Here is an 18,833-nt window from a genome sequence, read left to right on the forward strand (position 1 = left end):
TACTTAATATTGGAAGAACAAATACTTATAATGTATACAGCCTTAACAACATCAACCTAGAGAAGTCGACTTGTGAAAGAGACCTAGGGGTACTTGTAAGGCCGGACCTACGGCCTTGAAAACAGTGCGTTAATGTTCGAAATAAGGCAAACAGAGTATTGGGTTTTATATCTAGAAGTGTAAGTAACATGAGTGCAGAGGTCTTATTGCAACTATATCTTGCGCTAGTCAGGCCGCACCTCGATTATGCGGTCCAGTTCTGGTGCCCCTATTATAGAATGGATATAAATTCACTAGAGTCGGTGCAGCGAAGAATGACAAAAATGATTCCGGGACTTAGAAACCTTGCATTCCCGAGAAAGACGAAGAGTGCGGGGAGATATGATAGAAGTATTTAAGTGGGTGAAAGGAATCAATAAAGTTCTTATAATATCCGAGCAGGATAAGACTCGGAGCAACGGATTCAAGTTGGATAAGTTTAGGTTTAGGAGGGAGATAGGAAGAAGCTGGTTCACAAATAGGGTGGTGGACGAGTGGAACAAGCTTAGCAACTTTGTAGTAAGTGCGGGAGCTCTGGAAAGTTTCAAAAGGAGGCTAGATAGATTCATGGATGATAGAGAGTGGTAGTAACTCTCGACAGGAGCTGCCATGCACAGGCCAACCGGCCTACTGCAGACTCCTTATTTTCTTATGTTCTTATGTTCTTATATGTTAGATGAGAATGTCATTACGCATTCTCAATCCCCTTTTAATAGCCCCTTATTCCTAGTCCCAAAGAAGGATTGTAGTTGGCGCCCAGTTATTGATTTTAGGAGCGTTAATGAATGTACGATCCCAAATAGGTACCCAATGCCTGTCTTGAGTGATATATTGCAGTCCTTAGGCAAGGATAATGCTGTATTTAGCAACTTACTTTTGCTTTGTGGGTATTGGCAGATACCACTCGATGAGAAATCCCGTGAGGTTACGGCATTTAGTACTCCCCTGGGCCACTTTGAGTTCCTGAGTATGCCTTTTGATCTCAGGAATGCCCCGCTAACGTTTCAAAGAATGATTAACACCTGTTTTCCGGATTGATACGCACCACAGTCAGTGCTTATTTCGATGACCTAATAGTAGTCAGATTAACTGCGTGAAGTGTTAGAAAAACTTTCCACAGCAGGTCTTCAGGTTGAACTTTCAAAATGTAAGTTTTTAAATTCTAGAATCCATTTCCTTGGTCATGTAGTTGACGGTGAAAGCATTCATACAGTGGATGATAAGGTTAAAGCTGTATCTCAGTTCCCACGTAACGCATTTGGAGACGTTATCTGTTGTGTGGGCACTTAAGAGGTTTAAGGACATTATCTTTGGTTATAAGATAACTGTGTTTACGGATCATGCAGCAGTGACTGAACTGTTCCATGGCAGAAACTTATCAGGCAGATTGGCACGCTGGTATCTGACAATTCAGGAATTTGACCCCGAGTATAGGTATTTTCCGGGAAGGGCGAATGTTGTCGCCGACGCTTTGTCTAGAAATATAGCACTAGTGATGTCTGTATCAACGTTCACTTTTTCACAACTGGAGGATAAGTAACGACGCGACCCGTTATGGTCAGCAGTCATTTTTGCTTTAGAATCGGGAGAGGATGTTAACTTCCCCAAATTAATTCTTCCCTTAAGTCAGTTTGAATTACGACATAACATACTCCAGTAGATCGAAAAAGACGTCACAGGGTATTGTTTCTCAAATAGTCGTACCTGACACGTTGTGTGAAACGATTATAACGTTGTTCCACGATGTTCCACAGGCAGGTCACCAAGGAAGTGACAAGAGCTTGGCGGAAATAAGAAAGAAGTATTTATGGAACACAATGAAGAAAGATATAGAATTACACATTGCTAAGTGTTTGTCATGTGCTCAACATAAGGGTACTACAAGGTCACCGGCACCGATTCTACAATATCCTACACAGATCGTCCGTTTGACACAGTCGCTGTTGATTTGTTACAACTTCCGAGGAGTCATCAGGGATCCTCGTACGTCCTAGTGTGTGTGTGTGGATTATTTTTCTAGATTCGTGGTTCTAGTCCTACTGAAGGATAAAACAGCCGAGTCTGTGGCCTATGCATTAGTGATGAATCTCATATGTCCATACACTACGCCTAAGGTTCTCTCAGACAATGGGACAGAGTTCAAGATTCAGCTAGTAGCACAAATATGTGCCCAATATGGATACAGCAAAGTTTTGTGACTGCCTATCATCCACAGGCAAATGGCCTTGTTGAGAGAGCTAACCACAAGAACCTGGCGATACTTCGCCCTATTGTGTGTGATTTGCAATACACAGGGGAAGATTGGTTACCGCAGGTTGCAGCGTCTATTAATGGGTCGATTAATAGCTCTACGGGCAAATCACCCTACTACATTGTCTATGGTACAGACAAACGTCTGCCTTATGATGTACTTACGGACACGCCAAACCCTGTTTATAATATGGATGATTTCGCGGCAAAACAAATCCGTGTTTTTGCGGATATTCATACCCAAGTACGAAAAATTTAGCAGCGTCACGCGCTGAAATGATGGTCAAGCAACATAAACAAGCTAAACCTGTCATGTTAGAGATAGGCGAAGCTGTTATGGTGAGAGAACCTGAAAGGAACTCCAAGCTTTCGGCTAAGTTTTCGGGTCCATTCCGCATTATCGCCAAAGAAGCGGGCAACAAATTTAAAATTTGGAAGCCTAATGCACAGATCGCACATCTCGTGCATGAGGATCGTCTTAAGAAGGACCATGAACATTTATTACCCACTGATGGTAATGATGTAATAGACACCTCTTTGCAGACTGTACAAGAGCAGAGTGTGCCTAATGATTATTGTATGAAGCTTCATCATGCAAGTACATATTAAAACAAATGTAATTTCTTACAAAATGGCTTGGAGCATCACTGTGTTGCTCCTACTGTGTTGTGGCACCGTTGTGTTGACAGACATGTCCACATCTGTCCTCAAGCCTGGTGCGCTGGTTGCACCCCTTGGACGCGTTCTCATATTAGAGGATGTGGTGAACATCAAGTATGATTTGCATGGACTGCTCAAGCTTCCCCGTCAGATGGAAACCGTCGATGCGCAACTACAGTCAGCATTAGCAGTCCTAGATGATCTCCGTTCAGCTCCTAATGTATCGACAATGGTTGCACAAACTGTTGAGCTTCAACAACTTCGTCTCAGGACACTTCACAAGCTTCTCGTCGCTGTCGGAAAAAGAATACCAGCGTCTGAGGCTGATCTTGCAAAGGAAGTGTGTTCTCAAGTACGACGAAAGAGGGGTTTGTTTAATTTTGTGGGTCTGATCCAAAGCACTCTGTTTGGCACGGCAACTGCCGACGATGTAGCTAAATTGGGGGACCGCATGAACATTGTCGATCAAGCTGTGTCTCAGCAGAAACTTGTTATATCTCAGACATTCCATACGATTACTGCTTTAGAGTCAAAAGTTAATGCGATAATATCGGAGTCTAACCAATTATTGAGGGTTGTTTATAAGTTGCAGAGTTCAGTCCCTACATTAGAGTGGCTCCTTTATTTCTCTGACTATTTGCATGCTGCGGAAGATTCAGTTTAGAATATTATTACTAATAAAAATGAACTAATTGACAGCATAGTAGATGCAGGGATCGGGCGTGTGGACGCAAAGCTTGTGCCTGTGCAGGCGCGTCTTGATGCATTACAGATTGCCAAGTTGACGTATCACTTATCTCAGATTTTTATTGATCATGAGGTGGAATACTATTACCCTCTATTGGAGTCGACTCTCACACACAATGCTATTCTTATCCGCATACCTATGCTAGGGCAACATAAGTTTAATGCATGGCATTTAGAACCCTTCCCTTGGTTTGTTAACGACACACTGTATGCTCTGGATAGGCCTGAAGAACTTTTACTTGTAGATGAAGAATATTCTTTATTGGCGTTGGATGATCCTAGGGTACTATCGCGGTGTGAGTCATCATATCTACACTTACACGTATGTCCAGCCTATGTGTTCGCATTTATTCCTGCTGCAGAAGGGTTATGTGAATTGGCGGTCATACAAACTAATGTACGCACAGCGCTTACACAATGCAGCTATTAGCCAGTTCAGGGCCGGATTCAGGAGTGGGCAAAATGGGCAGCTGCCCAGGGGCCTCCACATATTGTAATATTTTATTTATTTGTTTATTCATTTGGATTATTTTTATTTTCATTCTTTAAAATTCATGTCTATCTATTACATCACGTAAAACTATGTTCAGCAAGAAGCGTGATAGAAATTAGGCTAGCTACTCCTTGAAATTCATGAATACCTGGTTTTCCTATGAACAGTATATTTTTAATGAATGCTATTGTTTGTGTTGCCAATAATATGTTTAGAATTCCACAAACATATATTGATTAAAAATGAACTACATGGAATAACGAAATTGAGATTAAAAAAAACCAAATCAAATATGTTTTTCATTATCACTTCCATAACGAACGCCATCAGGGCGCTGTGTTTGTTGACAGTCGGTCAGAGGGGGTTGGGTCGTTTAGTATCTGCACATCGGTTGTCATGTGTCTGTCGATTAAAGAGGAGACTTGCGTCGCCCATGATTCGTGAACTTCCCACGAGTAGACATAAACATGTCTTGCAGATGTAAATTGAGAGAGAGAATTGTCATGTGTGCTTGTTGAGTAAAGTCGCCGCCGCTCAGTGATGAATGATCTTGTCAGTTGTCATTTCCTAGAACATGTCTTGCAAATGTTTTACTATTGGATGCAAAACTTAAATATAATTTATAGTTAAGTTAATACTTATTCTGAAACTATCTGACCTTGGACTTAAAGAAGCCTATACATGCATTCTTGGACAGAACTATTATTTGAGTAGAGGTTTATCTGATTAATAATGCAAAGAATCATCTCTCTATAATAACTAATAATATATTCTTTTCTGTGAAGTCTCTTGAAAATTTTTGACATGTGCGGTAGTAGCTATATCAGGGCTGGTCGACTTGAAACCACATGAATGACTCCAGTCATGTCTCACTTTTGTGTGTGTGTGTGTGTTGGGAATTTGTGCACTATCAATAAATATACAGCTAATTAAAAATTTCTCAATGTTCTAATTTCCTCAATATAACTGCATATGGCTTCAAAATTCTCCAAAGAAGTGTTCAAATTGAATTACAAGGTAATATAGAGGAGGCATTATCCCAGTCAATGCAATGCTTATTATCCCTCAGATGAACAAACAGAGCATTGGATTCCTGGCCTGTCCTAACAAGATATTTATGTTGTTTAAGTCTAGTAACACGATCTTTACCTGTCTGGCCTAAGTAAAACATATTACATTCCTTGCAAGAAACTTTATAAATGCAACCAATTGTGTTGTTGGGGGAGTTCTTGATTAACATTTGTTTAACGGTGCATGAGTTTTTTTATGCCACATTGACGTTCCAGGTTTCTAGATTCCCTGGATAATACTTCATTACCCGTCTCGAAAGACGACTTCATCGAACTCATCAAACTATGTATTAAGGATTGTAAATTTGAATTCCGCTTAGAATATTATGCTCAAAAATTTGGTATGGCAATGGGTAATTCACTCTCACCTGTATTAAGCAACCTACTGTATATATGGAATTCTTTGAAAAGAAACTATTAAGTAATATTTTACCACCTTCAGCAGTCTGGTTTCGATATGTAGATGATGTATTATGTCTCTGGTCAAGTAATGAGGACCTAAAAGCTTTCCTGCCACAACTTAATAACTTAGCCCCCTCGAACAAATTCACTGTAGAATTAGAGCATGACTGTAAATTGCCATTCCTAGACTGTTCATACATTCATTATTATTCTGCCCACCATAATAAAGTCAAACAGTCAGTATTTTCAGTAATGTTTTTTTGTGCTTTGAGAATTTGCAGCCCGGAATTCATTGATGAGGAATATAAATATATCTATAATATTGGCTCAAACCTTAAATACCCTAGATGTTTCATAGACAAATGCCTGAACATTACTAAGAAATCTTTTTATAGAACTGATCCCAAGCCCACCCATGACCATAAGAATCTCTTAGTATTACCATTTCACAAAAATTTCTCTCAAATTCCTTTACAACTAAAAACCTGGAACGTCATTGTGGCATTTAAAAACTCGTGCACAGTTAAACAATTGGTTGCATTTATAAAGTTCCTTGCAAGGAATGTAATATGTTTTACTTAGGCCAGATAGGTAAAGATCTTGTAATTAGATTTAAACAACATAAATATAGTGTTAGGACAGGCCAGGAATCCAATGCTCTGTTTGTTCATCTGAGGGATAATAAGCATTGCATTGACTGGGATAATGCCTCCTCAATATTACCTTGTAATTCAATTGACAGTAGGAACATTATAGAATCTAGTCTCATTAAACATACAGAAGCAGTCAACATGAATTTAAGTAATGGCATGTACAAACTGGACAATTTTGTAAATAAGAAGATTTGTAACCAGGTGAGAAGGTTGGGTCACCTTACCCTCTGACCTGACTACCGACCGTTGCCGTGCTTTTTACAGATTAGTAGGGCCATTACCTAATACCTGACCATTGTGGACCTGATCTCACCCTCCTCTGTATATATACACCTTGTTTTATACCGTCTCTTAATTTATTTTAATATCCAGGTTCTAGGCATAACCAAACAAAAAGAAAAGTGAAGTAAATCAAAAGGGAATAAAAATAAATAAAGTAAACCTTTAAGAATTTAATTAATTAAAATACTAACACAATAAAGAGCCTCGTAGGCTGTCACAACAAATTGATTCAGTATCGAAACCTTTAAGACACAAATGATACTAAAACGTCGAAACATCAAAAGAATAAAAATAAAGCATTGGATTAAGTTAACACTGCATAAACATATAAAATAACTAACACTGAAATTAACTATAGTGAAACAACACTGAATTACTTAAATGTAACTAAGCAAGCACTGATGGACACATAAGAGACATGAATAGGTACTCACATAGATATACCACATTGGTGGAGACAGGAACAACACAGAAATAAAATAAAGTATAAGTAACAGGTGACTGGTGTCACTCAAAAGAACGTGAACTGAATGACAAGAGGACTGGATTGAACTCTGTCTGCTGGTGGGGTACTATATATAGGGTCGCTCCCTCCAGTGCGACATGCCTGTGAAACATGGGTCGTTTAACGATGCAGATGGTCGTTAGAGAAACAAAGAATGCTTGTTACAATACTAAATGAAGAAATAAGATGGGCTTGAACAAATAATAGCAGTTAAAACCTTAACAGCACAGGGTAAGGTGACTAGAATATATAATAGTAAATATAACACATCATTACAGGAATAATATAGAGCAACATGGAAGCATGTTATAAAAAATAATAGAAAAATACGACACGGTCGTAACAATATATATATATATATATATATATATATATATATATATATATATATATATATATATATATATATATATATATATATATATATATACTTCATTTTAACCCATATAACACGCTGACTTTGGCTGGTGAGGTCGTTGATTATATATATATATATATATATATATATATATATATATATATATATATATATATATATATATATATATATATATATATGTAATATTCAGAATATTTCAGTGTAATATTTAGAGACGCAATTACCAATAATGGTGATACTGAGTTCATGGTCAACGGAGGAAGGACAGCGCTCCCGCACAAGTAGTGAGAGTTTTAGGAACTGCGCCCATATATATTAAGTATACTCTGGCTATTTAATTTGGACGAGCCTTATGAAATGAAATGACAGTTATTAAATTGATAATGATTATAGATCGTTTCCCAGTTTGAAAATATTGCGTAAGGCCTAATTAAGCTGTTAGTTGTGCGGTGAATAAGTCATGGTCAACATAGAGTTCTTGTAGGAGCGCGTGTCTGTGAGTCGCTTTTGAGCAGTCAGACCGGACCACCCCTGGGTTAGCCAGGGGAAACGGTCACGTGATCTGGTTCCTTGGTGACGACATCAGTTAACTAGTAAGTCTTATTCGATCTCTCAGAGCTTAGATAGGGCGGTAGGAACAAACAATGAGTGAGTGACGGTGATGTGAGTCTTAAGGAGGAATTAACAATAGCTAACAGAGGGTTTATTGCAGGGTTTCTAAAGATCCTAAGTGTCCACACGGTCTGAATGTTCACACGTTCTGAAAGCATTCACTTGGTTTGAGTTGAGCTCACGCGGTTTCGTGAGCAGTTTGGGTTGGAGTGAAAGCAACTGTCTCTTGTGCACAACTAACGATGTGGGACCATCGTTTGTCCCCGTTTGACGATCGTTTGGGGTCACCAGATCTCCTCCACCTCGGCTCACAATACCACATATCTTCAAGCAGTTGAGTGAAAACCTTTTACTAACGGGAAGCTAGAGCTCCCTTCCGTTTTATGGATGTACTGAGTGTAAAATGAGGCTAGCTGAGTGAATGAATGGTCACACACTGAGACCAGGAGTCTAGTGGGTACTTAGAGGTGCATTCTCCTAGGTTGTGAAGGGCATGTTTGTGCCTTAAGAAAAATACTGGTGCATGCGGAACCTATGTGTGAGGTTAGGGAGCATGTTTTCACGGGTATTGGTGGAGTTAATAATCTCTTGGTGTTCCATACCATTTCCCCAGTGCTTGATGGGATTGTTTTCTTATGTTTATGTGCCCCTAATTGTTGTCAGACAACGATGGAGCTGTTTTTCAGATGAGGTTCATCCTTTCTGTTGTAAGTGATACTGTGATTTAATTTTCCTTTAATGCATTTAATATTTCTTTATAAATTACATATCATATATAACATTTGTTCCCCAGTGTAGTGCCTTAAGCCAGGTTAAGAGGTGTGCATCTGTTGGTGTACCATTATTTTGTTGAGTGCCCTTAAGGCCAATAAATGGTGGATTTAATAATTTCTTATTTCCTATACCATTTTCTCAGTCATTGATATTATTTTGTTGAAAGCCCTTAAGGCCTGATCATGTGCACAAGCAACATTTCTTAATACTTTGAATTGATTGTTTTTCTAAAGAGCCATTTTCTAAGTTACTAATAATTTCAATATCATGTATAACTTTTATTCCCCAGAGTAGTGTTTTAAGCCAGGTTAAGAGGTGTGCATATGTTGGTGTACCATTATTGATTGTGTTTGTAGTGTTAGAGGGAATAGAAGAGTCTAAATTTTACAGTGCATCTTATTCACCCCAATCACAGGTGCTATCCTTCTACCGGTCACGGAGAATATTTTCTAAGTTAATTGTGTTTGTGCTGGTTCGTGTTTTTTCAATGGAGCGCTTCAACTGCATTACTATCCATCTAAAAAAACCCAAGTCAAGTGAGAATAATTCCTTTTACCGGTTACATATATATATATATATATATATATATATATATATATATATATATATATATATATATATATATATATATATATATATATATATATATATATATATATGTATGTAAACGGTCGGAATTTACTGGACTTTAATTTCTCACTTGACTTGGGGTTTATTAATTATTAGATGGCAATTGTAGTGGAAGCGCCCCTTTGAGAAAAAACCCTAACCAGCAGAAGAACACTTAAATATACTAACAAAATTAATTGTCCGTGACCCATGGAAGGATAGCGTCTGTGACTGGGATGAATGAGACACACTGTAAAATTTAGACACTTGTATTCCCTCCAACACTACAGACACAATCAAATAATGGTACACCAATATGCGCACTTCTTAACCTGAACTTAAAACACTACTCTGGGGAATAAAAGTTATACATGATATTGAAATTATTAGAAACTCAGACAATGCCTCATTAGACAACAATATATTCAAAGTATTAAGAAGTGTTGCTTGCACACATGAAACAGGCCTTAAGGGTTTTCACAAAATAATATCCACCTCTGTGGAAGTGGTATAATAATAAGAAATTATTAATTCCACCATGATAGGCCTAAAGGGCATTCAATAGAATTATGTTACACTAACAGATGCAGGCCTTAAGGGTTTTCAGCAAAATAATATCAATCACTAAGAAAATGGTATTAAAAAAATAAGAAATTAATAACTCTTCAATGAATAGGCCTTAAGGGCACTCAACAAAATTATATCCAGCACTGAGAAAATAGTACAAAAAATAAGAACTTATTAACTCCACCCTAAATAGGCCTTCAGGGCACACCACAAAATTGTATTACCCCAACAGATGCACACCTCCTAACCTAACTTAAACACTACTCTGGGGAACAAAGGTTATACCTGAGATTGAAATTATAAAGACATTAAATGCATTACAGGAACTAAATCACAGTATCACTTACAACAGCAGGGAGAAAACTCATCTGAAAAACAGTTCCCTCATTTCTCTGGCATCAATTAGTGACACAAACATTGAAAGCAATACTATCCAAATTATTTAAGAAATATTAAACTACACACATCAAGATAATATCAGTAACTGAAAATTTTTTATTAACTCCACACAAAAATATTATCACTATTATTAAGAAGTTACTGAGTCCACCAGTACCCTTGACCCTGCTTCCTAACCTAACACAGATTCCACCTGCACTCCGTAGTTTTTTAAGGCACAACCAACAGCCACCCGTAGTTTAAGGCCCAAACGAGCCTTTCTCCACCTTGAAAAATGTACCTCTAAGTTCCACTACTCCTGGGCCCAGTGTGTGGTCCTGTATTCACTCAGCTTGCTTCACTTTACCCCCAGTACATCCATGAAACGGAAGGGAGTGAGCCAATCAGACCTTGTACAGTTGGGAGAAGCTTTAGCTTCCCGTTAGTAAAAGGTTTTCACAAAGCTGCTTGAAGATATGTGGTATTGTGAGCCGAGGTAGAGGAGAGTTTATGACTCCAAACGATCGTCACGTCGTCAGTTGGGCACCCAAACAGCTAGTTTCACTCCAACTCTCACCATACTCAGCAGGTGGCTCAAACCCAGGTCAGTGGACGGTCATACAGCTCAATTCACCACTCGTCTCATACCGCCAGTGGACGTTATCATACCACGTGGGCTCTACAGAACCTTGTTAATGCTGATGTTAAATAACGAAGGGACCAGGTCACGAGGTCTGTCTTTCCTAGGTACAGAACAGAGATGGTCCTCTCGCTTGACCTCTCTCACAACTATCCAAGCCATGCTTGCTCACTGGGTCACGCTTTTCAGGAGTGACTTATTTACCAGACGATTAACAGCTTAATTAGGACGTACACAACATTTTCAGACTGGGAAACGATCTATAATTATTTTCAATTTGATAACTGATATTTAATTTCATGATTCGCGTCCCTATTAACTCGGTAATTTACATTTAATATCGTATAGGCCTAGTTCCAAAAACTCTCACTACGTGCAGGGGCGCTCCTCCCTCAGTGGACCTTGAAAACTCAGTATCACCAATGGCGCGGCGTTTGAAATTACACTGAAATTTCTCAATATTACATATATATATATATATATATAAATAAATATATATATATATATATATATATATATATATATATATATATATATATATATATATATATATATATATATATATATATATATATATATTGTTACGAACCACGTCATCAATTGTCATGATCTACCTACCCAGCACTACGAACCACGCCATCTATTGTCCTGATCTACCTACCCAGCACCACAAGCAACGCCATCTAGGGACGAAACACGAGTATGACTCGTCTTAGTTACCACTCCCGGGTTTCCCTTCTCCAAATCCTGGTTGTTGCGTCACCTCCTCAAAGTCTTCTTTGTCAGCTCCAGTTCGAGAAGAGTTCAGTTCACTCTGGGAAGTGACCACAGGATCACCTATCCTGGAAACCTACGGCACAGTGACTACCTACCGTCTTCTACAATACTCAGCCTTACTCGTCAACCGTCTCAGCTCCGCACTTAAGTATTTGTAATCTTATATTGCCTCCTCCACCTTGCTTCAAATTATTGTATGTTGTATAAATATGTATATACTGTTAATGCTTAGGTTAAGTATGGTTAAGGGTAAATTATAGAAAGCTGAATATTTTGTTAAGGAATTCATGGTACTTTATTATACACAACAAAAACTCGCATCCTTTGTCTACCCTTTTATAGTCCGATTGTCTTTGTTTTTTTTGTTGTTGCCTGTTGGGATCTGGGTAGACTTTTAACTATATTCTAAATCCCCAACTCGTAGCAAATGGCGACCGTGACAGGACACAACATTAAATGCCATATTTCTTCCCCCATTGTTACTCCTTGTTAATTATTCCTCCCAGTCACTTCTGTTCACAATTGCTTTACGGTGGTTTAAAGTTTCCTTCATATGTGTGTGCATATATTGGTATTATCGTACAGTAAGAATGACAGACGTAGGATATTAGGTTCCAAGTGTCATAAGGCTTACCTGTTATTACACGTGACAGTCGTGTAGTAAGTCTTATCGAGTGTAGGGAAGAATCCGGATCTGTTTAATGCCGTACCGTCACTCTAGAGTAGGCTGTTCCATAGTCCCTAGTTAAGGGTGAAGTGATATCTTGGGACGCCCCGCTCTACCAGGACCCCATAATTATAAAGCCTCAATTATTGTTCTTCTCATTATCTCATTTGGGGTCAATAATCAAGTAACTCAAGGGTTGTTAATCCGGATCTTTATATTAATGCTGCAATACGCCTTTCCTGTTTCAAGTATCTAAGGGTTGTTAATCCGGATCTTTATATTAATGCCGTAATATGCCCTTCCTCTTTCAAGTATCTAAGGGTTGTTAATCCGGATCTTAATATTAATCCCGTAATACACCCTTCCTGTTTACTCAAGGGTTGTTAATCCGGATCTTTATATAAATGCCGTAATACGCCCTTCCTGTTTCAAGTATCTAAGGGTTGTTAATCCGGATCTTTATATTAATGCCATAATACGCCCTTCCTGTTTCAAGTATCTAAGGGTTGTTAATCCGGATCTTAATATAAATGCCGTAATACGCTCTTCATGTTTATTCAAGGGTTGTTAATCCGGATCTTTATATAAATGCCGTAATACGCCCTTCCTCTTTCAAGTCTCTTATCCTTATTGAAGGATCTTATCAAAAGAACAATATTCTTAAGTGTAATTTCCCTAGGTATAACTTGGTTAGTTTCCGGGACTTTCTGGTTATCCACTGCCGTGATATTTTCTAGGGTAATCCACTTATCTTATCTTTTGACCATTAGTTAATTTATCCTAGTTTTCTTAATGATGGCTACCTCAGGATTTGTTAAACTTGGTAGTCCTGGAGGAGTGGAAGAGCAAGATACCATTTCACATTTTGAAGCATGTGGAGGAGCGTGGAGAGGTTAATTTAGGACGTGCGGCTGAGCTGGCTGATGTGTACGCCTTGCTGGTGGAGTCACTGTGCCGTAGGGAACGTGGTACTTCCCGACATGTTAGGTCACTCTCTGATGATGACCTTGGGGACGTAGTGGTAGGTCCGAAGGTCCACACCTACCCCCCCTAGTGCAACCAAGTTTTATTGTTCTTACTGTAAAAAACCCAGGCCATACGATCCAGTCTTGTAAACACCCAAAGTGTCGAACTGCTAAAAGTAGTTCCCTGGTTCCCAAATCCAAACCAATAGCAACCACCAATGTGGAAAGGCCCCATCAGGATCTCTTCTCTTCATTCACCTATGAGGGCAAAATTTCAATCATAGAGGGGTCTCGTTCTTTCCCTATTCGTATACTACGTGATATGGGCACAGCACAATCTATCCTCCTATTTAACGTCATTCCTGATATATCTACCGCATTTACTAATGAGTGTTCTAATTTCAGATCTCTCATCCCATTCTTCCTATCCCTTAGCTAAAGTGCACCTCCAATGTCCCTTGATTACTGGGGAAGTGCAAGTAGCCATTAGAAAAGATCCAATGCCTGTGAGCGGCATTCATTTATTATTGGGTAATGACTTGGTAGGAGATCTAGTGGTTCCCAACATAAAGACAGTCGACTCTCCGTTACCTGTCAACTCCACCACTGACCTTGAAGAAACTATTCTTCACGTTTTCCCATCTTGTGCTGTCACCCGGTCACAGAGTGTGCGAAATGGGCCCTCTTCATTTAAAACCACCTCCAATATCTTCCTACCCACAGAAGATCTGTACAATAAGACCATTAGTAAGGATGAGCTCATTAAAGCCCAACAATTTGATCCATCTTTGTTCAACCAGGTGATGAAAGACCTCAGTGTGGACCATTGTACATCTTCGACACCACCCCGTCCAAGGTTGCATGGAACGGTTCCATCAAACTTTCAAATCAATGCTAATAAACTGTCTCCCCTCAACTACATAATCCATACTCCTGATCTTGGAAAGATTCACAACTTGATCACATTAATCTCTGGCTTTACCATTCCAGGCAGTCAGAGGAAAGACATCAGGGCTATAAGCTTACCTGCTTGTGCATACGGTTTTTGTCAGGGCCGGAGCCGGAGACAGATGGCCATGGATCAGGTGGAGAATTTGGACTTCCCTCTACTAAAAGCCCTGCTAACAGTCACATACTCAACAACTTGGATGAGTATTTTTATGTTCTGAATCCATCTCAAGCAAAAGATCTCACTCAGTTATTATCAACATTTCCTAAAGTCACGTCAGACCTCCCAGGGTTTTGCAATATACTTAAACATGATATTAAGCTAATCTCAGATGATGTACAACCCAATAGGCAATCAGCATATCGACTAAATCCACAAAAAAGAGAGATTATGAAAAAGGAGGTAGATTTTTTGTTAAAACATAACTTAGCTGAGCCTAGTACCTCCCCTGGGCTTCACCTTGCTTTCTCATTCCAAAACCCGATAGCACTTTTCGTTTCTGTACCGATTATCGTACAGTGAACCAGGTCACTGTCTCAGACTCCTACCCTTTACCTTTGATTGAAGATATAATAGACCGCATAAGGCTGTGCCAAATTTATCAGTACGGTGGACTTATTGAAAAGGATATTATCCGTGAGACTCACGGATAGGGCAAAAATAATCTCAGCATTTATAACTCCATTTGGTCTTTTTCAATATTTGGTTATGGCGTTTGGTTTTTCTAATGCTCTGGCCACATTCCAGAGGGCAATCAGTTACCTGATTCAGGACCTAGATGGGACGTTCGCCTACCTGGATGACCTGGTGGTGGTGTCGGACGGCTGGGACGAACATCTGGAACCGAAGATTTGATATCTTTCCACCGCCTCAAAGCCTTCCTTGCCAAGCCTGTAGTCCACCCCCTGACTACACCTTGCCCTTCCATCTGCAAATTGACGCTTGCGGTGTCGGATTGGGGGCTGTGCTCCTACAACCCGACCCAACCACTGATGTCCTTCACCCTGTGGCATACTACTCCGCCAAGTTGAAAAAACATCAGACCAACTACTCGACCATAGAGAAGGAGGCCCTGGCTCTGGTGTTGGCAATAAAGAAGTTTGAATGTTACCTCCAGTCTTGCCCACAAACAACCGTAGTCTTCACCGACCATAACACACTCACATTCATCCAAACCAACAAGTCCCCAACCAGCGAATACTCCGCTGGGCTCTCCTCACCCAGCCCTATAATCTACAAGTCCGGCACATAAAGGGGGTGGACAACCTGATTGCGGACTCCTTATCCCGAGCTCCAGTGGAAATGCAGCAGCTACTCTCCAGACGCACCAGGTGATCACCTCCTTCGCGCCCGCACTATGGAGGTCTTTGGAGGGGGGGTGTGTTACGAACCACACCATCAATTGTCATGATCTACCTACCCAGCACTACGAACCACGCCATCTATTGTCCTGATCTACCTACCCAGCACCACGAGCAACGCCATCTAGGGACGAAACCCGAATATGACTAGTCTTAGTTACCACTCCGGGGTTTCCCTTCTCCATATCCTGGTTGTTGCGTCACCTCCTCCAAGTCTTCCTCATCAGCTCCAGTTCGATGAGAGTTCAGTTCACTCTGGGAAGTGACCACAGGATCACCTATCCCGGAAACCTACGGCACAGTGACTAACTACCGTCTTCTACAATACTCAGCCTTACTCGTCAGCCATCTCAGCTCTGCACTTAAGTATTTGTAATCTTATATTGCCTCCCCACCTCCACCTTGCTTCAAATTATTGTATGTTGTATAAATATGTATATACTGTTAATGTTTAGGTTAAGTATGGTTAAGGGTAAATTATAGAAAGCTGAATATTTTGTTAAGGAATTTATGGTACTTTATTATACACAACAAAAACTCGCATCCTTTGTCTACCCTTTTATAGTCCGATTGTCTTTGTTTTTTTATTGTTGTTGCCTGTTGGGATCTGGGTAGACTTTTAACTATATTCTAAATCCCCAACTCGTAACAATATATATATATATTTCATTAGCCCAATAGCACGCGGACTTCTATATATATATATATATATATATATATATATATATATATATATATATATATATATATATATATATATATATATATATATATATATATATATACTTTTTCTAAGTAGAGGACGTACTTCTTAAATGTGTTTATCTACTATATATATCTTTATATTGACTACATGTGAAGACTTCTTGAAGTTCACTTGTGTTTGTGTAGTTTATAAAATAATGATTGTTTGTGAACTACCTGAGTGGAGAGTGCGTAGAACCTCGCGCTGGCTATGACGTCAGGAGTCAATGACGTTCTTCTCATGGAGGGATGACATCAAATCTGGTTGTAATCCACCTTGGGTCTTGCGGCGATCGGCCTAGGGGCTGATCAGGGTCTTGCGGCGATCGTTCTGGGGGCTGATCTGGGGCTGACCTCTGGGTTGGAGTGATCTGCCTGGGGGCTGATCTGGGGCTGTCCTCTGTTGCACACTGGCGAGTCTTGATTGTTTAAGCAAGAGATTGTTTGATTGTCTGGAACCACTTTGACAACCTTGCTAAACTCCGGTGATGTAGTGTTAGCTGGTTTCAGCCCAAACTTGGGTAGGCTCGGCTGCTCTCGGCTCCGGTCGGGGGTAACCTTCAGTAGTATGTGTGACTGAGGGTTTGACTGCTATGTTTGCAATTTGTTATAATGTTTTTGTTACCACTGTGTCTCTATGTATACGTTTTCCAAGTGTTTATAGCCACTGTCCACTTAAATTTCTTGTAATTGCTTGTTTGCTGTTGATTCACTTAGGATGCCACTTAAGTCACTGGAATCACTTGAAGTAATGTTTGTTTCTGAGCGTTTGACAGATTCTTCTTATAATCCATCCCACTGCTGCCACCAGTGTGTTGGTCACACAATATACAGGTATATATATATATATATATATATATATATATATATATATATATATATATATATATATATATATATATATATATATATATATATATATATATATATATATATATATATATATATTAGGGTGGTCCTATTTTGGGGCAAAAAACAAAATTTGCCATTTTTTTGTCACAGACCCTGGCAAAAGTTTCCATTTTTGGTAGAAACATTGCCTGTAAAATATTTTTTTAAATATCTTAATAATTAGAGGTTACTCAAGTCAAATGAAATTTAACAATAGTATGCCTATGCTTAATGTTCATAACACATCATTTCCTAGCCTCCAAGCCTGGCCCCCCCCCCCCACTTAGTCTAAGTGGGTATTAGCTACTCAAGGCAGGGGTCGCATGAGGACCAGTCTCACTCTTTGTCGCCCAGTAAGGTCTGCTTGAGGGCATTAGGGAATGATTTCCTGTGGTCAGCAACTGCCTGCAGTAGATACTGCAGTTGCTGTTCGTCCTTGGTGATGCGGCCTGAGAAATCTTGGACTAAGGCTACTCCTCTTTCTGCATGATCATTGATCACAGACAAAGCTTGTACACTGGCTTTTGCATTTTGGAAGCCAGGATCATCTTTCCACTGTTCTACTGGGAGGGCCAGGAAATCTGTATTCAAGTTGAGCTTTTTGAAAAATGACTTTGTGTTCTTTGTCGTGAAATCATATAGGTTCTTCACTTGGAGTGTGTCTGGATTGATTGTAACCCGTTTGACATGCTTTTCTTCTCCAATAACGATGTTCATAGCTTCCAACATGCGGTCCTTCACTGCTGGGAGAACATCGTCATCAAAGAAGGCCAATGCAACCAACTCTTCTGACAAGTACCAGAGGTGTCTCATCATTTTGTGGAAAGTTGCCTTTGATATGGCATCGCTGATGGTACTGTAGTCTTGTAGAGCTTTAAGCAACATCAGATCTCCTTTTGGTGCCTTTGCAGCAAGTGGAGCAGTTGTCCAAGCCTTCACATATATTCGGGCAAAGAAAATGCACAAATCCCTTAGTCCTCTGTTCTCCTTTGGAGTAAGCTTAAACTGAGAACGGAATAACCACACTTTGAAGGAATAAATGGTCTTTGCCATCCATCGTGCTTGGTGCATTGCACCAGGAGCAGAAAATCGTACTCCCCGAGAAGGTGATGTGCCAAGGAAGATGGAGGCCAGCTCTAGCAGCTCTCGATAATCATCTCGAAGCTGTGTCTCCAATAGAGCCTTCTCAATGAAGTTGGTTAGATCGTCCCTAACAGCTCTGACCGATTCTTCTGCCAGATCGTCGGTGGAGGAGTCTTCAAACTTCTGCTTGTCAATTTGTTCCCATTTGGCTTGGAATCTTCTGAACAGCTGTATGTCAGGAGCAGCTGAGTGCCCCATTACAGCTTCAAAAGCAGCTCCAGCTACAAGTTCTAGTACATGGTGGCGGCAGGCAAAATATAGCAAATCACGACCCAG

Source organism: Homarus americanus, unplaced genomic scaffold, assembly GCF_018991925.1.
Source record: "Homarus americanus isolate GMGI-L3 unplaced genomic scaffold, GMGI_Hamer_2.0 scaffold2539, whole genome shotgun sequence".
Taxonomy (NCBI): Eukaryota; Metazoa; Arthropoda; class Malacostraca; order Decapoda; family Nephropidae; genus Homarus; species Homarus americanus.